The sequence below is a fragment of the Nicotiana tomentosiformis genome, chromosome 2 (genome assembly GCF_000390325.3).
Source record: "Nicotiana tomentosiformis chromosome 2, ASM39032v3, whole genome shotgun sequence".
Lineage (NCBI taxonomy): Eukaryota > Viridiplantae > Streptophyta > Magnoliopsida > Solanales > Solanaceae > Nicotiana > Nicotiana tomentosiformis.
The window spans coordinates 103,867,724-103,875,079 of NC_090813.1; the positions used below are offsets into that span (position 1 = coordinate 103,867,724).

A 7,356-nucleotide genomic window follows, 5' to 3' on the forward strand; every position below is an offset into this window, starting at 1 on the left:
AATGTGGTGGCCGATGCTTTGAGTCGTCGGGCAGAGAGTTTGGGGAGTTTAGCATATCTTCCAGTAGTAAAGAGACCTTTGGCATTGGATGTTCGGGCCTTAGCGGGCCAGCTTGTCAGATTGGATATTTCGGAGCCTAGTCGGGTATTGGCTTGTGTGGTCTCCAGGTCTTCTCTTTATGACCGTATCAGGGAACGTCAGTATGATGACCCCTAATTGCTCGTTCTTCAGGACAGGGTTCGGAGAGGTGATGCTAGGGATGTGACTATTGGTGATGACGGCGTGTTGAGAATGCAGGGCCGGATATGTGTGCCTAATGTAGATGGGCTTCGAGAGTTGATTCTTGAGGAGGCCCACATCTCGCGGTATTCCATCCATTCGGGTGCCGTGAAGAAGTACAAGGATTTGAGGCAGCACTATTGGTGGAGGATAATGAAGAAGGATATAGTTGGGTTTGTGACTCGGTGCCTCAACTGTCAGCAGGTTAAGTATGAGCATCAGAGACTAGGTGGCTTGCTTCAGAGATTAGAGATCCCAGAGTGGAAGTGGGAGCGGATCACCATGGACTTTGTAGTCGGGCTCCCACGGACTTTGAGGAAGTTCGATGCTATTTGGGTTATTGTGGATCGACTGACCAAGTTCGCGCACTTCATTCCAGTTGGTACTACTTACTCTTCAGAGCGGTTGGTTGAGATTTACATCCGAGAGATCGTTCGCCTACATGGTGTCCCAGTTTCTATCATTTCAGATAGGGGTACTCAGTTCACATCGCAGTTTTGGAGGCCATGCAGCGAGAGTTGGGTACTCAGGTTGAGTTGAGCACAACTTTTCACCCTCAGACGGACGGGCAGTCCGAGCACACTATTCAGATATTGGAGGACATGTTGTGTGATTGTGTCATTGACTTTGGGGGTTCATGGGACCAGTTTCTGCCACTCGCAGAGTTTGCATATAACAACAGTTATCAGTCGAGTATTCAGATGGCTCCGTGTGAAGCTTTATATGGGAGGAGGTGTAGATCTCCGGTTGGATGGTTTGAGCCGGGTGAGGCTAGGCTCTTAGGTACAGACTTGATCCAGGACGCATTAGATAAGGTGAAATTGATTCAGGAGTTGTAATCTAGTCGGATTATTCGATGATAATTCAATATTATGGAGTAGAAATGATCACAAGTGACTTACCTCAAGTTTACCTTGAATTCTCTCTCAAAATCGCCCCAAAAACCGTGCTTGAAGGCCCAAAAATGGCAAAAACTCGGAACCCCTCTGTTTTTAACATTCTGTCCAGGATTTTCGCTCCCACGGTGATTTCTTCGTACCTATTGTGCCTGGATAGCCCATGCATTTTCGCTTCTGCGAATCATTCCTCGCATCTGCAAGCTCGCACCTGCGGCCCTTTTTCGCGCAGGTGCGATCACACCAGCAGCCTAGCTGCTTCAGCTCCTCCTCCAAATCCAAATTCGATCCGTTAAACATCTGAAACTCACCCGAGGCCCTCGGGACCCCGTCCGAACATACCAACAAGTTTCATAACATAACATGGACCTACTCAAGGCCTCAAATCATATCAAACAACATCAAAACGGCGAATTGCACCTCAAATCAAAATCTATGAACTTTAAACTTTCAAATTCTATATCTTGTGCCGAAACATATCAAATCAATCCGGAATGACTTCAAATTTTGCACACATGTCATAAATGACATAACGAAGCTATTCAAATTTCCAGAATCAGATTTGGACCTCGATATCAAAAAGTCAACCCCCCGGTCAAACTTTCCAAAATTAAATTTTCGGCATTTCAAGCCTAATTCCACTACGGACTTCCAAATAATTTTTCGGACACGCTCCTAAGTCCGAAATCACCATACGGAGCTATTGGAACTATCAAAATTAAATTCCGAGGTCGTTTACTCATAAGTCAATATCCGGTCAACTATTTTAACTTAAGCTTCCAACATGAAAATTCATCCTTCCAAGCTAACTCCGAAATAGTTGAAAGGAGCGTAAATGCTCAAAACGACCAGTCGGGTCATTACAATCTCCCCCACTTAAATATATGTTCGTCCTCAAACGTGCCATGAGTTGTTTTCAAGCCACCAAATTACTATTCCATCTTATCACGCACATACCCGGAGGTGAATCCATGTCACCCTATTCCATATGAGCTTGATAACACAGTACAACTGAAAATCCTTAATTTAACCTTAGCCCAAAAACCTTGGAATTCAATTCCCAACTTTCAGAATTTCTATTCAAGACACGAATCTTACATTTACACCTTGTATGAGTCTGAACAAGCTACATCGAGCCATAACTATAATCACGGATACAATTTACCCAGAATATTAGACAACATGCCCACTCGTAGCACCATTCATGATCATAGTTACTACTTCAAACCAACCAAGTACTAGCATCAAACCCCATATCGAATAAAACCTCATCCCCACACCTTCGTACACTGTTGATAATAAAAGAAACACGCAGAATCTCGTAACCCTTTATCAGATCAACAAGTCATGGAGATCTCTCACCCCAACCAGAACCATAATCACTTTCTGAGCTGACTTTCATTATTATACTCCCGAATATACCAAAATTAAACCTGATAGTACCCATTCTAGGTCCAATGACCTTATATTACTAAACATAACTGTTCCACAGACATACCGCACCAATATAACTTGGAGCCACAACCCGTGCCATCCGTGCACCAATACGCAACATTCAAATGTACCCAGTCATGGAAAATGACTCAAATGAGAGAACTGCCCCGCCAGATTAACAAGTACCGCCACAACGAAACGCTGAAAAATTATCATACACCGTAGAACCATCACCCAATTCTAACACGAGGTTCATATTATATACCCCGAGCCACCCTGCTCCAAATTAATAATGACGGAGAGGCAAATGACAAAAATACCACACAAAACCTGAAAGGACATAACCATTACGCTATCGATCATCCAATACCCAAATACTCATCACACTCAAATTCCGCTATAAAGCTCAAATAGAACCGCACCATCTGTGCACATAACCAATGAATCACAACTCCTCGTAGCATAAAGGAGTAACTCACAGATCATTTGAGAACACGAATAAGTTCAACATCAACCGAATGACATATCCCTCAATAATAGCAGTATGGAGCCAACCATTCCGGCTCGGTGTAGAATACACATCTTAATTGGGCCTACCTATGGACCCCTAAATCAACTCGGGTTACCCACAAATAGATAAAAATCCCTCCGAAAATCCATAATAACTGAATCATAACACATTTTATCATCTGGCTAGCTCCGTCCACAACTTCACAGTCCACAACCATGAAACAATCTGCTCCTGAGAACTGCCAAATTATCAATAAGGAATAAAGTATTTTCTTATGAAATATATGCTTTATGTTTTATTTGCGGACTGCGTAAATCATATTTTGTATATGGAATTGTTATGATATGTAAGTGAAAATATACTCTTTATATATAGGTAACAACTATATGTAACATGTAATAAAATATTCTCTTGTTCGGTAGTCCAATGTTGAGTATTTCCTCATGTTTTATTCTACTTATCTCACGACTAAATTTGGAGACAATCAAAAATGGAAAAGAGTTGAAAATGGGTCGAAACCCCATTTCCAGAACTTAAGTTATGTTTATGGGATTTTTTACCCTTCGCGAATGCGGTCAGTGCCTCGCGTTCGCGAAGCACAAATTTGTGCTGTCCAATTTTACTCTTCGCAAACGCGAGGTCTCCCTCGCGAACGCGATGCTTTCCTGGCTTGGCCTTTACGAACGCGAGATGCCCTTCGCGAACGCGAAGGCTAATTTTCCTGGCCAACCTCTTTCCCTTCGTGAACGCGAGGCTTCGACCGCGAACACGAAGCTTCCCGCCTCAAGCCTTAGCAAACGTGCCCCCCCTCTTCGCAAACGCAAAGAGTAATTTTCATCTGCCTCTAATTTCTTCTTCGCGAACGCGAGCCCCCTCTCGCGAACGCGAAGAAGGATACTAGAAGCAGATTTCTGCAATTTTTCTTAAGTCCAAAAATGACCCGTTAACCACCCGAAACCAACCCGATCCCTCGGGGCTCCAAACCAAACATGTACCCAAGTCCTAAAATATCATATGAACTTGCTCGCGCGATCAAATCGCCAAAATAACACCAAGAACTACGAATCGGACACCAAATTAAAGGAAATTTCCAAGAAAACTTTAAAACTTATATTTTTACAACCGGACGTTCGAATCACGCCAAATCAACTCCGATTCTCACCAAATTTGGCAGACCAGTCATAAATATTATAGTGGACCTACACCGGGCTCCGAAACCAAAATACAGACCCGAGGTCAATAAATCCAACATCAGTAATTTCTTAAAAATCATTAAGCTTTCAAGCTTTTAATTTTTCTTCAAAATTCCATATCTCGAGCTAGGGACCTCGTAATTCGATTCCGGGCATACGCCCAAGTCTCAAATCACGATACGGACCTACCGGAATTGTCAAAATACTGATCCGGGTCCGTTTGCTCAAAATATTGACCAAAGTCAACTCAATTGAGTTTTTAAAGCTCTATTTCATATTTAATCCATTTTTCACATAAAAACTTTTAGGAAAATTTTACGGACTGCGCACGTATATAGCCTCGTCATGGAGAAACAGAAGCGGTCCACGCGTCATAGAAGCGGGAAAAGGGGAAGGGGCAGCCTTGCGCAGAAGCGGACTCCTCTTCGCAGAAGCAAGTCCGCAGATGCGAAAATTTCATCCTCAGATGCGAAAAAGACTAGGCAGAGCCCTTAAATTCAGAAGTCGCTATTTTTACTCATTTTGAGCTTGGTAAGGAAAATTTTTGGGCGATTTTCATGGAAATAATTGGGGTAAGTGTTCCTCATCCTATATTGATTATATTTCATGATTCCATACTCATTTATATCATGAATCCGTAAATTTATGAAAGAAAAATTAGATTTTTATAAAAATTTTAAAAAACAAAAATTTAAGATTTGAAGGTCCATTTAGCATCAGAATACCGACGACATGAGTTTGTGCTCCTCCCCCGACCTGAGATGTGGCAGGAGCAAGAGGTATCAATCCTGCATGAGCCATGGTGCTGAACATGCTCAGAAACTAGGCTAGAGTTTCCTGGAGACCTGGTGTAGTAATGGACGTCTCAGGTGTATGCTCTCCAAGATACTGGTGGCTCCTCTGTAGCAGCTCGTGCGGGGGCTCTGGTTGCACCACGTGGACATCCTTGGCCTCTACCCCGGTCGCGGCCTCTCGCGGCTCTAGCATGGGGTGTGGGTGTCTAATCATCCGATCCAGCTGTACATGTCCTTACAATTTATGAGAGAATAGAAAGAGAGAATTTTAGAGTCCGAAGTCAAAATCTCGCACGAGAAGGAATCAAAGAAAGTGAAACTTTTTCTAACAGTTCCATAGCCTCCCGAAGATAAGTACAGACGTCTCCGTACCGATCCGCGAGATCTACCAAACCTGCTTGTGACTCATAACACCTATGAACCTAGTGCTCTAATACCAATTTTTCACGACCCCAATTCACCCTCCGTAGGATTTCGTGATGGCACCTAGTCTCTAATACTAGGTAAGCCGAACAATTTGCGGAATACCATTATATAAAACTGAAGTCCAATTCTCAACACATGAAATAAATATAAAACTGCAAATCAATAATTACAACTCCTAATACCCGGTGGAAATGAGTCACAACCTTCTAAGAGTAAATACTAAGTGTCCTTATACATCAATTTCTTTAACATCAAAGTCTAAAGAAAAATAAGGAAAATAACATAGTAAGGATAGAGAAGAACTCGGAGGTCTGCAGATGCTGGCAGATATACCTTGAAGTCTCCACGTGCGGTCCAACTCAGTGGTATCTGGTATGGTGGGAAGAACCTGGATCTGCAAAAAAAAATGTGCAGAAGTATAGTATGAGTACACCACAACGGTACCCAGTAAATGCCAAGCCTAACCTAGGTAGAGTATTGACGAGGTCAGGTTAGGGCCCTACTGGTTTAAAAGAAAAGTAAGGCAGAGTGCATGACTCTTGAATTTTATAACTTATTTAGGACAAAATATACCAAGTTTTAATGTTAAAATAAGTAGAGGTGTATCACAGTCTCAGTTACAATCGGTACTTATAGAATCACCACTCATATGGAATTTTGTGTAGAAAAGTATTGTCATAACTTACGAACAGTAATCTTTTGATTTTGTCCTTCCTTCTGTTATCTTGTGTCTTTTCCTCATGACAGACAGGAAATTATGTGTGGCTTAGGAACTAAGGGCTTCGAGTCAGATTTATCCTTTAAATTTCTGTTCACAATACACTTGTATCTTTCTTATTGTCTTTCTATGCAGTAATCTTTTGATTTTGTCCTTCCTTCTGTTATCTTGTGTCTTTTCCTCATGACAGACAGGAAAATCAAAGCATTTTGGCTTCATAGAATTTGAGTCCCCTGAGGTTGTTCCTATTCCTGAGCAATTTATCCGTATTTACAGAATCCCAGAATCCATCCGGACATTTTCTTTCTATTATCTTATCTTGTTTTTTTGGGACAATTGCAGGTTGCTAAAGTGGTTGCGGATACTATGCATAACTATCTATTGTTTGAGCACTTGTTGCAAGTTCGTCTTATTCCTCCTGAACATGTTCATCCCAGATTGTAAGAGTTTCATTTTTTTAAATGAATTGTTGTGGATTAAATTCATCTTGTAATTTCATATTTTTTGGATCGCTAAGTGGAAGAGCTCTTCAACGCTCTTTTCTTTTCCTTTGTTCTTTCTTTTTTGTTTTCTTTTCGGGCGAGGGGGGGAGTTGGTGCCTAAAACAATATTAGGCGACTAGTCTTCCATTTCTAATCTTGTCATTCTTATTAAATTGAATCTGCTACTACGTGTCCTTGCTTAGGGAGGGTAATGGCTTGCAAAAGACTTGTTAAAAAGAAATGACGTAATGAATATGAGACTTGTTAATCATTATTTAAATAATTTTAAAGTCATAATATGTTTATATATGATGTTTGGATAGAAAATATGAAGTTTGGGAAAGATCAGATTAAAGTTGCGGATAAACCGACTAAGGAATTGCCTTGTAACAGAGCTTTTTGAGAAATATATTTCGTGTGATATATGAGGTATTTTTGGGATATATTATATTCCAAATTTAAGGTCTTGGAATGTAGTTTCCAATGCTCTTAACCGTTCGTTCATACGACACCCGTAAGAAGGACGAATGCTAGGGTGCCAAGTAGCGCCTTTTGACTTTTCAAACAAAATGGATATTTATATCCTTATCTCGTTTCTTTCTTCAATTTTCCAGAACACACAA

At 41.2% G+C, this 7,356-nt stretch overlaps 1 long non-coding RNA gene across 1 annotated transcript; it reads left to right on the top strand.

The window, feature by feature from the left end:
• The first annotated feature begins 6,151 nt into the window (after positions 1–6,151).
• On the top strand, positions 6,152–6,799 carry LOC138905156 (uncharacterized). Its single transcript, XR_011413517.1, has 2 exons — positions 6,152–6,489; positions 6,594–6,799. It is a non-coding gene; the product is annotated as an uncharacterized lncRNA (long non-coding RNA).
• The last annotated feature ends 557 nt before the right edge of the window (positions 6,800–7,356 follow it).